Genomic DNA, 14,680 nt, shown 5'->3' on the forward strand with positions numbered 1-14,680 from the left:
CATACCCGTGGTCCTCCTCGCTTTCCTCGCTTCTGTTCTGCCCGTCTTAGATAAGTGCTTCATGGACTCAGAGTCGATAACCAACAATGGTCTCAAGTCTTTCAGCAACCAAATATTTCGATTTCAATTCAAAAATTAGTTATCTTTGCTCTATATTTTAGATGATGACAAACATTTGTGCACATTAAAGAGTACTTACTCTCTCTCTCTCTCTATCTCTCTTCCAAAATGGCTGCAAAGTACTCTACAAAGCTTCACTTTCTTCTCCTTCTTCTCTTTTTTCTGTTAACCAATTCTGCAACTCCACTAAACTTCAGTTTCTCTAGATTCAACGGCAAGGACTACCCCACCATATGCACAGAAGGCGATGCATATATTGACACCCAATTCCTCCGCCTCACCAACAGCAGCCTAGACAATGATATGAAAGGCAGTGTTGGCCGAGCCACCTACAGCCGACCCTTCCTCCTCCGTGAAAACAGCACTGGAAAACTCGCTGACTTCGCCACAAGTTTCAACTTTGCCATCGTCTCCATTGACTCAGACAACAAATCCAGCTATGGCGACGGCCTAGCCTTCTTCATAGCCCCAAACGGGTCCTTCATCGGCACCAAACTAGCAGCTGGTACCACTCTCGGCCTCCCTTACAACTTCACATCTCCAAAAGACACCGCTTTTGTGGCGGTGGAGTTTGATATCTACGCTAATCCAATGGTCGATCCCCCGTACGAACATGTGGGTATAGACGTAAACTCTCTCAACTCTAGCATTACCAGACCTTGGAAAGGAGGTATTAAGGAAGGAAAAAGAAATAGCGCTACCATTAGTTACAATTCCACTTCAAAAAATCTGAGTGTTGCCTTCACTACCTATGTAAGCAATACGAGTGATACACAAGTGATGAAGCATTTTTATTACATTATTGATCTGAAACAGTACTTGCCTGATTGGGTTGTTGTTGGGTTCTCTGCTTCAACGGGTAACTATACTTCTCTGAATAAGATCATCTCATGGAATTTCAATTCAACTTCACTAGGTGATCATGACAGTAAGGTCGGTATTGCAAAGGACAACCAAACACCAAGCGCCATGGCCAGTACTAATTCCAACCGCAAGTCAAGAAACAAGAGTATAGGCCTTGCAGTTGGGTTGGCGATTGGTGCCTGTGCTGTCTTGTTTGGTGGATTGGGTTTGATTCGGTTAGTCATGTGGAAGAAAAGGGAAACAACTGCTGAAAGTAGTGATGAAGATCCCATAGTTCATGAATTGATTGACGATGAATTTGAAAAGGGGGCCGGACCAAGGAAGTTTTCGTATAGCGAATTGGCTCAGGCCACCAGCAATTTTAGGGAAGGAGAAAAGCTTGGAGAGGGAGGATTCGGTGGGGTTTATAAAGGCTTTATACCAGATTTGAAGTCATATGTTGCTGTTAAGAAGATATCGAGGGGTTCTAAACAAGGACTTAAAGAATATGCTTCTGAAGTGAAGATCATCAGTCGACTTAGGCATCGCAATCTTGTGCAACTGATTGGCTGGTGCCACGAAAGAAAATTCTTACTCGTGTACGAGTTCATGCCTAACGGGAGCTTAGATTCTCATTTGTTCAAAGAGCAGAGCTTGTTGACTTGGGACGCAAGATACAAAATTGCACAAGGTTTAGCCTCCGGATTGCTCTATCTACACGAAGAGTGGGAGCAATGCGTGCTGCATAGGGATATCAAATCAAGCAATGTTATGTTAGATTCGAATTTCAACGCAAAACTTGGGGATTTCGGGTTAGCTCGACTTGTGGACCACGGAAAACAGTCGCAAACCACAATTTTGGCTGGAACAATGGGGTACATGGCTCCGGATTATCTCAGCACCGGAAAGGCTAGCAAAGAATCTGATATCTACAGCTTCGGAGTTGTTGCTCTGGAAATAGCGTGTGGGAGAAAACCGATCGATCTTCCAAAGTCCGGAAGTAGTCCAATCAATTCTGTTGAGTGGGTTTGGGAGCTTTACGGAGAAGAAAGAGTTATTGAAGCTGCTGACCCAAAGCTGTGTGGGGATTTTGTTGAGAAACAAATGGAGTGCTTGATGACTGTTGGGTTATGGTGTGCTCATCCGGATTACAGTAAGAGGCCTTCAATACAACAAGCAATTCAAGTGCTTAACTTTGAGATTCCCTTGCCCATTCTCCCATCAAAGATGCCAGTGGCTACCTATTTTGATCCTCCGAAATCGCTATCAATGTTTTCTACTGATACTAGTGGTTCTCAGGGATGTCAAACAGAGTCTTCAAACTACGGTCACAACGCAAATTCCTCAGAGTTTACCACATCTTCTCTTGCCACAAATTATCATCCTTCAAATTAATTTACGTAAGAAATAAGCGGACCTTAGTAATTATTATAATCTGGATCCTAAGGTTTTGGGATTGTTGTAACTTCACTGTTGTTAACCATCATATATATAGCAGTCTTGTCCTATGCAAGATGTCTTGTCTTATAAGACTCAACGCTGTTAAAAAGTAATGCACACTTGTACTACAAAGAAAAATCTTGAATAATTTAGAAAAATGTAGAAAGATTGAGAGAAAGTAGACAAGTTAGAAATATCCATGTACAAACTAGAGAAATCTAGAATAATTTCTCTAGAAGGGGAATGCTAGCAACTTTCTCTCTAACCTTCTTCTTTGGACCTTTTCCCTTTTTTGCTTGACATGTGTCATTCTCCTTATACTTAAAATAATGTCATTAATATATTATACAAGTTAACTTTTACTTTTCAAGTTTACCCTTATTAAATATATTCAATTTATCCACACAAAAATTCACAACTTTCTTACAATCTTTATATATTTTCTTTAAATGTCAATTATTTTATTTAAAGAAAATGTTTGCTTTTTTCAAAAAAGAGGAAATGTTCATTTTTTTTTTAAACACAGAGGACTTTTTTTTTTTTCTATCTAAACCCTTTGTGTTATAAATTAATAAAAAAAGACGGAACATTTCCTCTTAAAAGCATATATTTTCTTTAAAAATAATAATTGACGTTAGAAAAAAATTAAATAAGATCGTAAGAAACTTGTGAAATTTTTTTGGATAAATTGAATACATTTAATAAGGGTAAACTTGGAAAGCAAAAGTTAGCTTGTATAATATATTAATGACATTGATTTAAATGTAAAGAAAATGACACATGTCAAACAAAAATGGAAAAGGTCCAAAGGAGAAGGTTAGAGAGAAGGTTGCTAGCATTCCTCATCAGCTATTAGCAGCCCATATGCGTTGAAGGAAAAGCTAAAACTACAGCTTGTCTAACTCCCCCACCAGCCAACTCTAAAGCTTTGTACCTCTTTTATTTCAATCAATAAAATAAAATTATCTTGTTACTCTTTTAAAAGGTTTTCCTTTCCAACTCAAGCTATTGTCCTAAACATTACTAACCATTCTCTACCATTCTCTAAACCTCTTCTCTCTTAAACTAACAGTGGTATCAGAGCTTGTTCCAATCAATCTTAGGCGTTGGTTTACTAGTCCTCCATCATGTCTACCAAAAGCCAAAACTCTGACCCTCTTCCTCTTTTCGCAGAAGAAAACTATGATTTCTAGAGTATTAAAATGAAGACCTATTTTATGTCTCAAGATTTATGGGACATAGTTGATAGTGGCTTCAATAATCCATAAAATCCAATCGTGGAACAGTTGAGGCAACTGAAGAAAGATCAACAATGCAAAGGCCTTATATGTCCTGCAACAAGTCTTGCATGATACAATTTTTCCAAGAATCATGGGAGCCACAACTGCAAGGGAAGCATGGAATACCTTAAAGAAGGAATTTCAAGGCAATGCCAAGGTACGTGCAGTTAAACTACAAACTTTGAGAAGAGAGTTTGAAAACATTAAAATGAAGGATTCTGAGACCACACAAGACTATTATGCTAAAAAAAATTAATAATTAATCAATTAAGAGCCTATGGAGAAAATATTAATGATTCAAGAATTGTAGAAAAAATACTTATAAGTCTTCCTAATAATTATGATCCTTTAGTTACTGCCATTGAACAGACAAAAGATTTAACTAGTCTGTCAATGACAGAACTAATGGGCTCTCTTGAAACTTATGAGAAAAAACTGAGTAGGCGAAATGAAAATTCAGTTGAAAGCGCCTTTTAGTCAAAACTAAATTTAAGGTCTCAGAAAACTAAAGAAGGAGAAAGGAAAATTGGAGAAGGTTCTAGAAGAGAAGATTATAAATCCAATAAGAATTGGGGAAATAAAAAAGAAATAAAGGAAAGAAAAAACTATCCTCCCTGCAAGGGAAAATACAAACCACGAAAAATATTGTTGGTTCCGTGGCAAGCTCAAATGTTGAAATTGTAAAAAAAATAGGGCAAATAAAAAAAGACTGTCAAACCAAGAACTGTCAAGCCAATTACTCAGAAAAAAGTGAGAAGAATGAGCATATGTTTTATGCTCATCAAGTCAAACCAGAAGGAACCAACAAGAAATGGTATATTGACAGCGGCTGTAGTAATCACATAACTGGAGATGAAAGTATCTCCTCCAACATAGACAAGTCTGTAAAATCCCAAGTAAAACTGGGAAATGGAACATTGATGGAGACAAAAAGAAAAGGTACAATTTCTATCCAAACTAATAAAAGGAACTAAATATATTAAAGATGTTCTACTAGTACCTAGCCTGGAGCATAATTTATTAGGTGTTGGACAAATGATTGAAAATAGATACTTTCTGCTCTTTTCTAGAGACTCTTGCACAAAATTCGATAAATAAAAAAATCACATAATAACAAAAGTAAGGATGGAAAATATAAATTTTCCTATCCAATGGCAACTTGTAAAAGCCACAGCCATGAAAGCAAAAGTAGAAGATTCATGGTTATAGCATAGAAGATTTGGCCACTTTAATTTTTATGCACTAAAAACTCTTTATCAAAAGAATATGATGAGAGACCTTCCAAACATAAAAGAGATCCATGATGTCTGTGAAGGTTGCCAACTTGGCAGACAACATCGACGAGCATTTCCATCTGGAAAGGCTTGGAGAGCTAAGGCCTTGTTGGAGCTTGTTCACACAAACGTTTGTGGACCTATGAGGACTCCATCTCTTGATAACAACAGGTGCTTTATCCTGGTTATAGATGACTATACTAGAATGACGTGGGTTTATTTTCTACAAGAAAGATCAAAAGTATTTAATATCTTCAAAAAATTCAAAACCCATGTCGAAAAACAAAGTGGCCACTATATTAAAGCTCTAAGAACTGATAGAGGAAAAGAATATACATTTTTTTTCTGTAAGTCATATCCTCTGTTTCTTCCTCATACACGAATGTTTTCTCATGCCACCATCATACGAATAATAAGCTTCAGTTCTGTTTTTTTTTTTCAATCATTTCAATTATGAAACCCTTGTGTATATACGTTGTGTGAAGTACTGGTGAAATTTGATTTGATCATTTCGCAAGCAAATTTACAAGTAGTGAGCCAAAAAGACACAAATTAATTTAGGTTTACAACAGGATTAAAGCAGCAGAACAAACTTTGACAAACTTTGACAAACTTTGAACACAAAAAAGAAATTCCAAAATCTAAGACCAAAAACCTGCACTCAAGTGGCAGACTCAGGAGCAGCATCCTGGAGTAGTGAGCCCTCCTTTTTGTTTCTTGCGCAAGACCCTCTTAGTACGCATAATCCGGTTGCAAATCCTGGTGCGAAACTTTCTCTATCACAAAAACCCTCTCACACATTTCCCAGAACAGTTGGTGTGCTTCCGGAGACCTCAACTGGTACCCGAGCAAAACGACGCCGTCGTCCTTCACCAGCGCCTCCATGGTGGACACGAGCGGGCCCCCATTCTCCTCTATGTAAACGACGTCCGTCGCCACGACGACGTCGTACGGAGGGCTCAGGGACTTGGCCTGATCCGCCGCCTTGTTCCAGTGCACGATGGCGTGCTTGAGCGTCTTCCCCAGGACGGGCTTGTTGCGCTTGAGGTTGTGCTTCAGTGCGGGCATGACCGCGGGAATATCAATGAGGACGATGTCGGTCAAGCCGAGCAGATAGAGACCCATGCCGGCGGCTCCGCAGCCGGCGCCGAGCTCCACGGCTCGCTTGCCGTGGAAGTCGAGGAGGTTGGCGTAGGGGTTTTGGGCATCGGGGCTGGGTGGGGCCCAGCGCTTGGCGAATTTGACGAGGACCAGGGAACAGGGCCAGACGGAGGTGCCGACGTGGAGGGAGCCGTCGTCCTGTTGGAGGGAAAGGACGGCGGTTCGAACCGGGAGCTCTATCACTGGTGAGTCGGTGAACTTCATGCCTCCCAATTCTCTGGTCCGTAATTGTTACTTTGTGTTTTTCTTGCTCGTATTTTGCTTTTATTAATGTTAAATTACTTTTTTTCCTTTTCTATTTTTAAGGAAAATAAAACAACATTAACAAATATAAATTGGCTTGGAAAATTTTAATATTTGATTCTAATATAAGTTATTAATTGGCTGGTCAATTTCTTTTTATATAAATCTCTTGTGAAAGGCTAAACTATTAAAATTCTGCAATTATATGTACTAAAATTTGTTTATTCATCAATTAGTTTTAATTTAGTGTTATTTCTCTTCTTGAGAGAGATTCTAAATTCGAATTTACAAACTTTTATTACCTACGGCACAATGTAACTCAAATTTTTTTTTTTTCCCTTGACCAAGATTATGATGAGCTAGCTCTTTCAATTTCAATGATACTCTCTAAAATGACACAAATGCAAAGCTAATTTGTAAGGATCTTTCGTATCTCAGAAAAGAAAAACAAGTAAACTAGAAGAATAGGCTTTAGAAGTTGAAAGTTGATGGTGTCCATAGGAGAGACTTTAAAGAGGGCTGGCCCAAGCTCAGGGCGAGCATGGCTGGAGCTTGGGGTTGCTAGAATGTAACACCCCGACTCCAAATTTATCCCATGTTTAATTAATTTAAGTGGAATTGAGAAACTACCCGTGGGATAGGGGTATTTTAGTCATTTTCTTACCCGGAAGGAATTTGAGAATTCCAGTTATACCGTTGTGTAGAGCACGGTGAGATCAGTCCGTAGACACGTAGTGGGCTCGAATCGGAGTTGTAACGAGAGAGATATGGTCAAATGAAGCTCAGTGGCATAATCGTAAATATTTTGAAGTGGGTTTTTGGTTAAAAGACGGAATTGCCCCCGTCACTCTCTCTCTCTCTCGCGCGTCCTCTCTCCTCCTCGGTTCGCGACACCACGGTGGCCGCCACGCTTTGGCCGGCCGTGCTCTCATCCGCCACCAAAGTTGACGGGCCGTACCAAAATGAGCCGCGTCCTCTTCCTACCCAGTAGGTCTCGCCGACCGCGGGTTTCGCTGAAAATTGAAGAAAACCGCGGTTTCGCCGAAACCGCGGCCGTTCTCCGTCGTCCGGCCGCCATTTTTGGCAATCAAGGTATGGAAATTCATCCCTTCTGCATGATCTAGCTGATGGTTGGGTAGGATTTCATAAATTTTGAGGCTAAGTAGCTCGATCTACGATTGAAATTCGGCCGGTTTTGCGATCGCGATTCCGGCCACTTCCGGTCAGTTTTTGGGGTATGTCCAAGAACAAAAGTGACTCCAAATTAGGTGTATTACCTAGGGTAGGAGTCTTGGTTCACGATTTGGAAGTTTTCCGGCGATGCGATATCGCTTTAGACACCTACGTGCTGCCGGCGCGTGTGGCGGCGCGTGGGCACTGTAGCTGAGGGGCATTTTTGTCCCATTGCGATCCTCTCGATGTCACGAGCGCGTAGGTGTGCTCGGATCTCATTTTGGATACCGTTAGAGTTCCGAACGGATATCACATATCGCGTATTTTCCGGGTTCGCTAGGTTTGGACCGTCGGATGGTCCTGAAATTATAATATGTTGATCTGGGTATTTCCAGGATCATGTAGGATTCGACGGATCGTAAAATGGAGTCCCGGATACTCCGAAAACGCCAACCCTAGGGTTAGGGTTTTAGTGACCGTCCGATCGTGCGATCGTGAGTGATCCGACCGTCCGATCTGGACCAAACTTACAGGACATGTGTCCTAGAGCCTGTAGAACCTATAGGATCTTTCGGATCGAAATTTGGAGGTTGTGGGCCCCGCAGGCCCGTTTGACCCTAGGTCGACCGTGAGACTTCCGAGATAGTCTTACCTTTCTTTGAAGGTTAGAATGACCTTAGTGATAGGTCTCGAACGTGGTCGAGCTAAATGGATTTTGTGGGTTTAGGATAATTGATGAATATAAATGGGGAAGTTTATGGAATGCTTTATTTGTTGAGGTTTATATAAGATTAGAAATGATACTTTATATATATAAAATTGTGTGGATGTTTAAAAGTAAATAAAGCGATTGAATGTTAGCTTACAGTGCTATACGCACTACCCCACGTACCCCCCCATATTATGGTTGTGTGAGGGCTGGTGAGAATGTAGCTGACCCAGTGTGAGGTCGCACACGTCCTTTGGATTAGCCGGCGTGTTGCACCATTACGTGGCGGGTGTGTCCCGACGTATGAGGAGATGTGATTGTGTGATGGCTGGTGAGAATGTAGCGAGCCAGGTGGTGAGAATGTAGCGTGCCCAGATGTGAGTCGCACGCAGCGTCTTTGGATTAGCCGGCGTGTTGCGGACCCCATACGTGGCGGGTGCGTCCGGCGTATGAGGAGATGTGATTGTGTGATGGGTGGTGAGAATGTAGCGAGCCGGGGGCTGGTGAGAATGTAGCCATCCCGATGGTGAGGTCGCACGCAGTCTTTGGATTAGCCGGCGTGTTGACAGCCCCATACGAGGCCGGGTGCGTCTCGTCGTATGAGGGGGATATTGTGACTGTGTTTGGTGGGTTGTGATGGATAAATATTAGAATATATGAAATGGGTATGGCTGTAATGGTTTATGTGATATTAGTAGCTAGGATAGATACGAAAGAGCTACGTGTGGCTTGATCCCTTAGCAGGGTACGTAGGCGCCTGAAGTTACTAGGTGCAGCCACATATTAGACCCCACTTAGGTGGTCTTATTGAGTTTGGTTTGGACCTCGTTGATGGTCCCGAAACTTGGTTGAATTGAGACTCGTCCTGTGGATTGAGCAAGTGAAGGTGTGCATAAATAGATTTTGAAGTGGTTATATGCATGTTTGATGCATTAAGTTATTTTAACAAAAAAACTCTGTGGGCAGTTTTGCTAGAATCATTTGAAGGCCGGAGGCCATTTGTGTAAATTGCATGAGATTGTATTGTGCATGCTGGGTTGGAGTTATAAATGCGTTTTATGCAGGTGGAAATTTTGGGAAATGTTCAAATTCTAGAGACTCAAAATTTCGTGAAAGTCTCGTGCCCTTAATCCTCTATGGTAAATGAGGACATAGATTTAAGGAGTGAACCCGGCGTGGGTGTGATGCCGGTCTCCGCATGAGGTTCGTTCGGGTTCCGGAAATTCGGGACGGGTCCTGTCATAGAATATTTGGCTGACTCGTCATGATTCATGGGCAAAATGAGTATAAGAAAAATAAAACATGGCTAAAAGTCATTCTTAGTCCATGTAATTTACATAATTCTCACTTTTCATCCATATAGTTTTAATTTGGTCAATTATACCTTTATAGTTTCGTAATTGTAGCAATTCAAAGACAAATGCGAATTCCGTCAAATTCTTTAACGGGATCAGGGGTATTTTCATCAACTTTTGATTTTGACTTTAGGGTTTGTTGATTAATGAATTGAGAATTAGATTGGGAATGCTTTGATTATTATTCGCCACTTTGGTCACTTTGGAATTTCATTTCAATAACAAATCAATTGCCTGTTTCTTGTTTACGATTAAAAAAAATATTTAAATCTAAGTTTCAATTTTTTTAATAACTTGAATAGACAAAAATACCCCTGATGTCGTGAAAGAAATTGATGAAATTCGTGACTTGTCCTTGAATTGCTACAATTATGAAACTATAAGGGCACAATTGACCGAATTAAAACAATAAAGACGAAAAGTGAAAAATAGATAAACTACAGAGATCAAAAGTGACATTAGCTTAAATATTTGGGTGACTCATCTTTGCAATATAGAGAAGTAAAAGTACTTAGCCAAAAAGACAAGATTGACCAAGAAAAGAAGACCTGGAATACTCATAAAGAAACTAATTTGTTATAAACAATAAAATTATCTATTGCATGATGCAAATATTACAATTAAAAAAATGATCCACATCAGGGTTATTAAATCAGACCTATTCATAGAATGTTTTGTTTCAATCTAATCAATTCATTATTTACAAGCTCTGACCAGTCACGCTGAAAAGAGGTCAAACATGCATATCAAGGAAGGAGCAACCGAAAAAACCCGAAACTTTCCAAGTAATTCTGCAGCAATATCCAAACCAGTTTCTTCTTTGTTGCAGTCCTCCTTCCATCCCAACCACGCAAAAGAAATATTTGAGCAGCCCAAGGAAAATTATTTTGATTTGAATTGGTAAGAAACCAACTGCTGATTAAGGCACTTTAAAATATTAAACTCTCCGTACACTCTCTGCTCTATTTTAGACGCAACAATTTGATCTGCAACCTTACCAGCAAATTAGAAATGGTTGTCCTTCTTCTTCTCTTGTTTCTATTAGCCCCTTGTGCAACCTCATTAAACTTCAGTTTCCCCAACTTCACAAATGATGACATCACCACCCTATCTCTGGAGGGAAATGCTTACGTCGATGGTGAATTCCTCCGACTCACCAATAGCGCTGTTGACAACGTAAAAAACGATAGCGTCGGCCGAGCCACCTACAGACAACCCTTCCTCCTCCGCGACAACACCACGGGAAAACTCGCGGACTTCACCACAACTTTCACATTCGCCATCGACTCGCAAGGCAAAACATTCTATGCAGACGGGCTCGCCTTCTTTTTGGCGCCAAACGGGTCTGCACTCAACACAACAATGGGCAGAGGCGGCTCTCTTGGCCTCCCCATCAAACACCTAGGAGCAAACGAGTCCACGAATCTGTACCCGTTTGTGGCAGTGGAGTTTGACATCTTTCAGAATACAGGGGCTAGTATTGGAGATCCCAGGGGCGATCATGTTGGTATTGATGTCAACTCTGTCAAGTCTAAAGTTACCAGGGCGTGGAATGGTAGCATTACAAAGGGACGAGTCAATAGTGCTTCGATTCGTTATGATTCTGGATCGAAAAATCTTAGCATTACCTTCACTAATTATGAAAATGGTGTCTCGGTTGAGAGGTATCTTGATTACAAGGTTGATCTGAATGAGATTTTGCAGGGTTGGGTGATTGTTGGGTTCTCTGCTGCAACAGGTATTACAACTGCTCTGCACAAGATCAACTCATGGAGTTTCAATTCGACATCGCTGATTGACAACACACCAGCAGCTCCTGAGCCAACCCTCATTGTTGAACCCAAGTCAGGAAATGGCATCAACATTGGACTTGTGGTTGGGCTGGTTGGTGGTGGGTGTGTTCTTTTGGTTGGTGGGTTTTGTTTGGTTTGGTTCATTTTTTGGAAGAAGGAGGGAACAGGGGAAAGTAGCGACAATGATGAAGATCCGATTGATGAGGAATTCAAAAAGGGGACAGGCCCGAAGAAGTTTTCGTACAAGATATTGGCTCAATCGACAAATGATTTTGACGAGGGAGAGAAGCTTGGAGAGGGAGGGTTTGGTGGGGTTTACAGAGGCTTCGTAAAAGATTTGAACTCATATGTTGCTGTTAAGAGGGTATCAAGTGGGTCTAGACAGGGGCTGAAGGAGTACGCAGCAGAAGTAAGGATCATCAGTCGACTTAGGCATCGAAATCTAGTGCAACTCATTGGTTGGTGCCATGAAAAACAAGAACTCATGCTTGTCTATGATTTCATGCCCAACGGCAGTTTAGATTCTCATCTTTTCAAAGAAAAAGGCTTGTTAACTTGGCAGATAAGATACAGTATTGCTCAAGGTTTGGCCTCTGGGTTATTTTATCTACATGAAGAATGGGAACAGTGTGTGCTGCACAGGGATATCAAGTCCAGCAACGTTATGTTGGATTCAAATTTCAATGCGAAACTTGGGGATTTCGGGTTAGCTCGACTTGTGGACCACGGAAAACAGTCACAAACAACAATTGTGGCTGGAACCAGGGGATACATGGCTCTGGAATACGTTACCACAGGAAAGGCTAGCAAGGAATCCGATATCTACAGCTTTGGAGTTGTTGCTTTGGAAATTGCTTGCGGGAGGAAACCCATCGATCTCAGTTTAGAAAGTGGCCAAATCGAAATGGTGGAGTGGGTGTGGGAGCTTTATGGAGAAGGCACACTTATTCAAGCAGCTGATCCGAAACTTTGTGGACATTTTGATGAGAAACAAATGGAGTGCTTGATGATTGTTGGGTTGTGGTGTGCTCATCCGGATTATAAATTCAGACCTTCAATACAACAAGCGATCCAAGTGCTTAAGTTTGAAGTTCCATTGCCCATTCTCCCATCCAAGATGCCGGTGGCCACCTATTTTGCTCCTCCAACATCACTCTCTACGGTGACCACTGACAATACTAGTTCTGAAAGAGGTCAAACTGAGTCTCACGACACGGTTATAACACCGATTCCTCACAATTCACCTCATTTTCTACAACAAAATTCATCTCCATCAACAACATTTCAGTCTCCACAATAAGTCTAAGTTAATAATTGTGATAAACTGTATTAAAATCTTTTGGAATTTATCTTTCAATTGTATGCAAGTGTTAATATCACCCGCTCAGTCAGAATCGCTATAAGCAGATAAGAGAAAGGGACCTGAAGCAGAATAAGTAAAACCATACCTGAGTGTGCTCTGTAGATAACGCAGAATGCGTTTCACCAAGAAGAAATGATGCTTGGTAGGATTATTCATGAATTGACCGACCATATTAACAAAATGGGCAATGTCGGGCCTTGTAGATTTTTGGATTGTGTTTATGAAAGATGAAAATTGGGAGAAAAAGGGCAGAGATAGTGGGTTGTTGGCTCGTTTTGGGGGATAGGGTTTTTTTTTTCTTTTTTTTCTTTTTTTTCTGGTTTATTCTTAACAGATCGTGTTTGGGTTTAGTATTTCTCACCCATTAGCTTAACATGTCGTGTCGTGTCAACCCATTAAATTAACGGGTTAACACGAACACGACCCGAAACCCGTTTGCCAAGTCTAGCAGAAATTGGATTTATCACTATCCATGTTAAGGGTAATGATTAAAATATCGATCTCGAGTATTAAGAACCTGAAAAACCATTTGAGTTCCAAAAACCTGAAAAAGTTTCACTTGCTTATTAAATCTACACTAGTTTGTCTACTTCGAGAAAGCAAGAGAGTGAAATTTGTTTGTACAAATGATAATAATTGCAACCAATATATGCAATTGCATATCCTGGTTTACAAAAGTCATTAAAAATGAATTTTATTCAAGTTTAGGCTCAAAAGAGACTGCGCAATTGCACGTCCCATGATATACAAAAACTAGATAGCGGTGTACAATTACCCTTTCCTTCATCTGTTTTATTTGCAATCAATCAACAACCAACATAACCAAAGGGGCATTGGTTAATTTATGTTAATTCACTTCTGCAAAGCTTCATAACTGATTCAGTAGCAAACCTAATAATGAAATAAATATATTAAAAAATAAATTGAAAATTTAAATTGCAAACTAATTAAAATAAATATAATTACATACAACTTGCAAATCTATCCACTGTAACCTGATATTTAAATCACAAATAAATTACATTTAAAACTAAAAATACTCAAAATGAACTAAGTTATCTAGCACTTAGAAGATCACGAGCAACACGATGTAAGAAAACCTTTCTTTTGTTCTCCACGATCTTGACCTTAAACACAAGCAAAACAGAAAGAAAATAACTTTGTTAAAAGGCCTTGGGTTTTCGTTTATGCAATTAAAAAAGAGGCTTAATCAAATACACCAAAAATTTGACCAACAGAAGCTCTATATTTTGACTACCTAATAAATTTTTGTTCACACAACAGACCCCCATCTTCCCTTTCAAGTTCTTAAAGTTGAGTTTAAACATATCAGCACCCTTCAAGTATTTGGAATTCAAGCAAACACATACCAACATAAATGATCTCCAGGTTTCTACATGGCATATTTTAAGAGACTGAAACGAGTGCTTCATACCAGGAAATAATGCTTGCAATACAGGCTTCAGATAACCAACAAATTACTGAAACATCGACTTGCTTGCCAAGTCCTGTGTGAAGTGAAGTTCCCACCACAATTAAATCATACACAATAAGAGGCCTCATGGGTATTTATATATACAATCAGATCAAGAGGCACTATAACAACCCAGCAGAAATGCACAGTGGGAAAAGAAATACAAAATGTGAATAATTATTAATTAGTAAATTTAGGTTTTAGCAAAAAAAAAAAAAATTTCACTTTTGGAAAAAGCCAAAGCTTTTTAAAAAAGACAGAAAAACCTCTTAACTTTCAAATCAAAGACATGCAAATGTAAAGGATTCCTTAGGAAATCCAAAAATAAATAAGGGCAATTTTGTCCATTTTGGCTTCTTTTACAAAATTTCTCTCTCTTTTGTTCAGTGAAAAAACTGAAACAACAATTCAAAAAATCACTAGTGATTAGCAATTTACAGCACCAAAAATCA

At 40.0% G+C, this 14,680-nt stretch overlaps 3 pseudogenes; 2 read left to right on the forward strand and 1 right to left on the reverse strand.

The window, feature by feature from the left end:
- Nucleotides 1-2,493, forward strand: LOC103343446 (L-type lectin-domain containing receptor kinase IX.1 pseudogene; annotated as a pseudogene).
- Nucleotides 2,494-5,442: 2,949 nt separating this feature from the next.
- Nucleotides 5,443-6,364, reverse strand: LOC103343449 (uncharacterized; annotated as a pseudogene).
- A 4,245-nt stretch (nucleotides 6,365-10,609) lies between these two features.
- LOC103343450 (L-type lectin-domain containing receptor kinase IX.1 pseudogene) lies at nucleotides 10,610-12,778 on the forward strand (annotated as a pseudogene).
- The last annotated feature ends 1,902 nt before the right edge of the window (nucleotides 12,779-14,680 follow it).

This window comes from Prunus mume, linkage group LG3 (genome assembly GCF_029339155.1).
Source record: "Prunus mume cultivar Tortuosa linkage group LG3, ASM2933915v1, whole genome shotgun sequence".
In the NCBI taxonomy this organism is placed as follows: Eukaryota; Viridiplantae; Streptophyta; class Magnoliopsida; order Rosales; family Rosaceae; genus Prunus; species Prunus mume.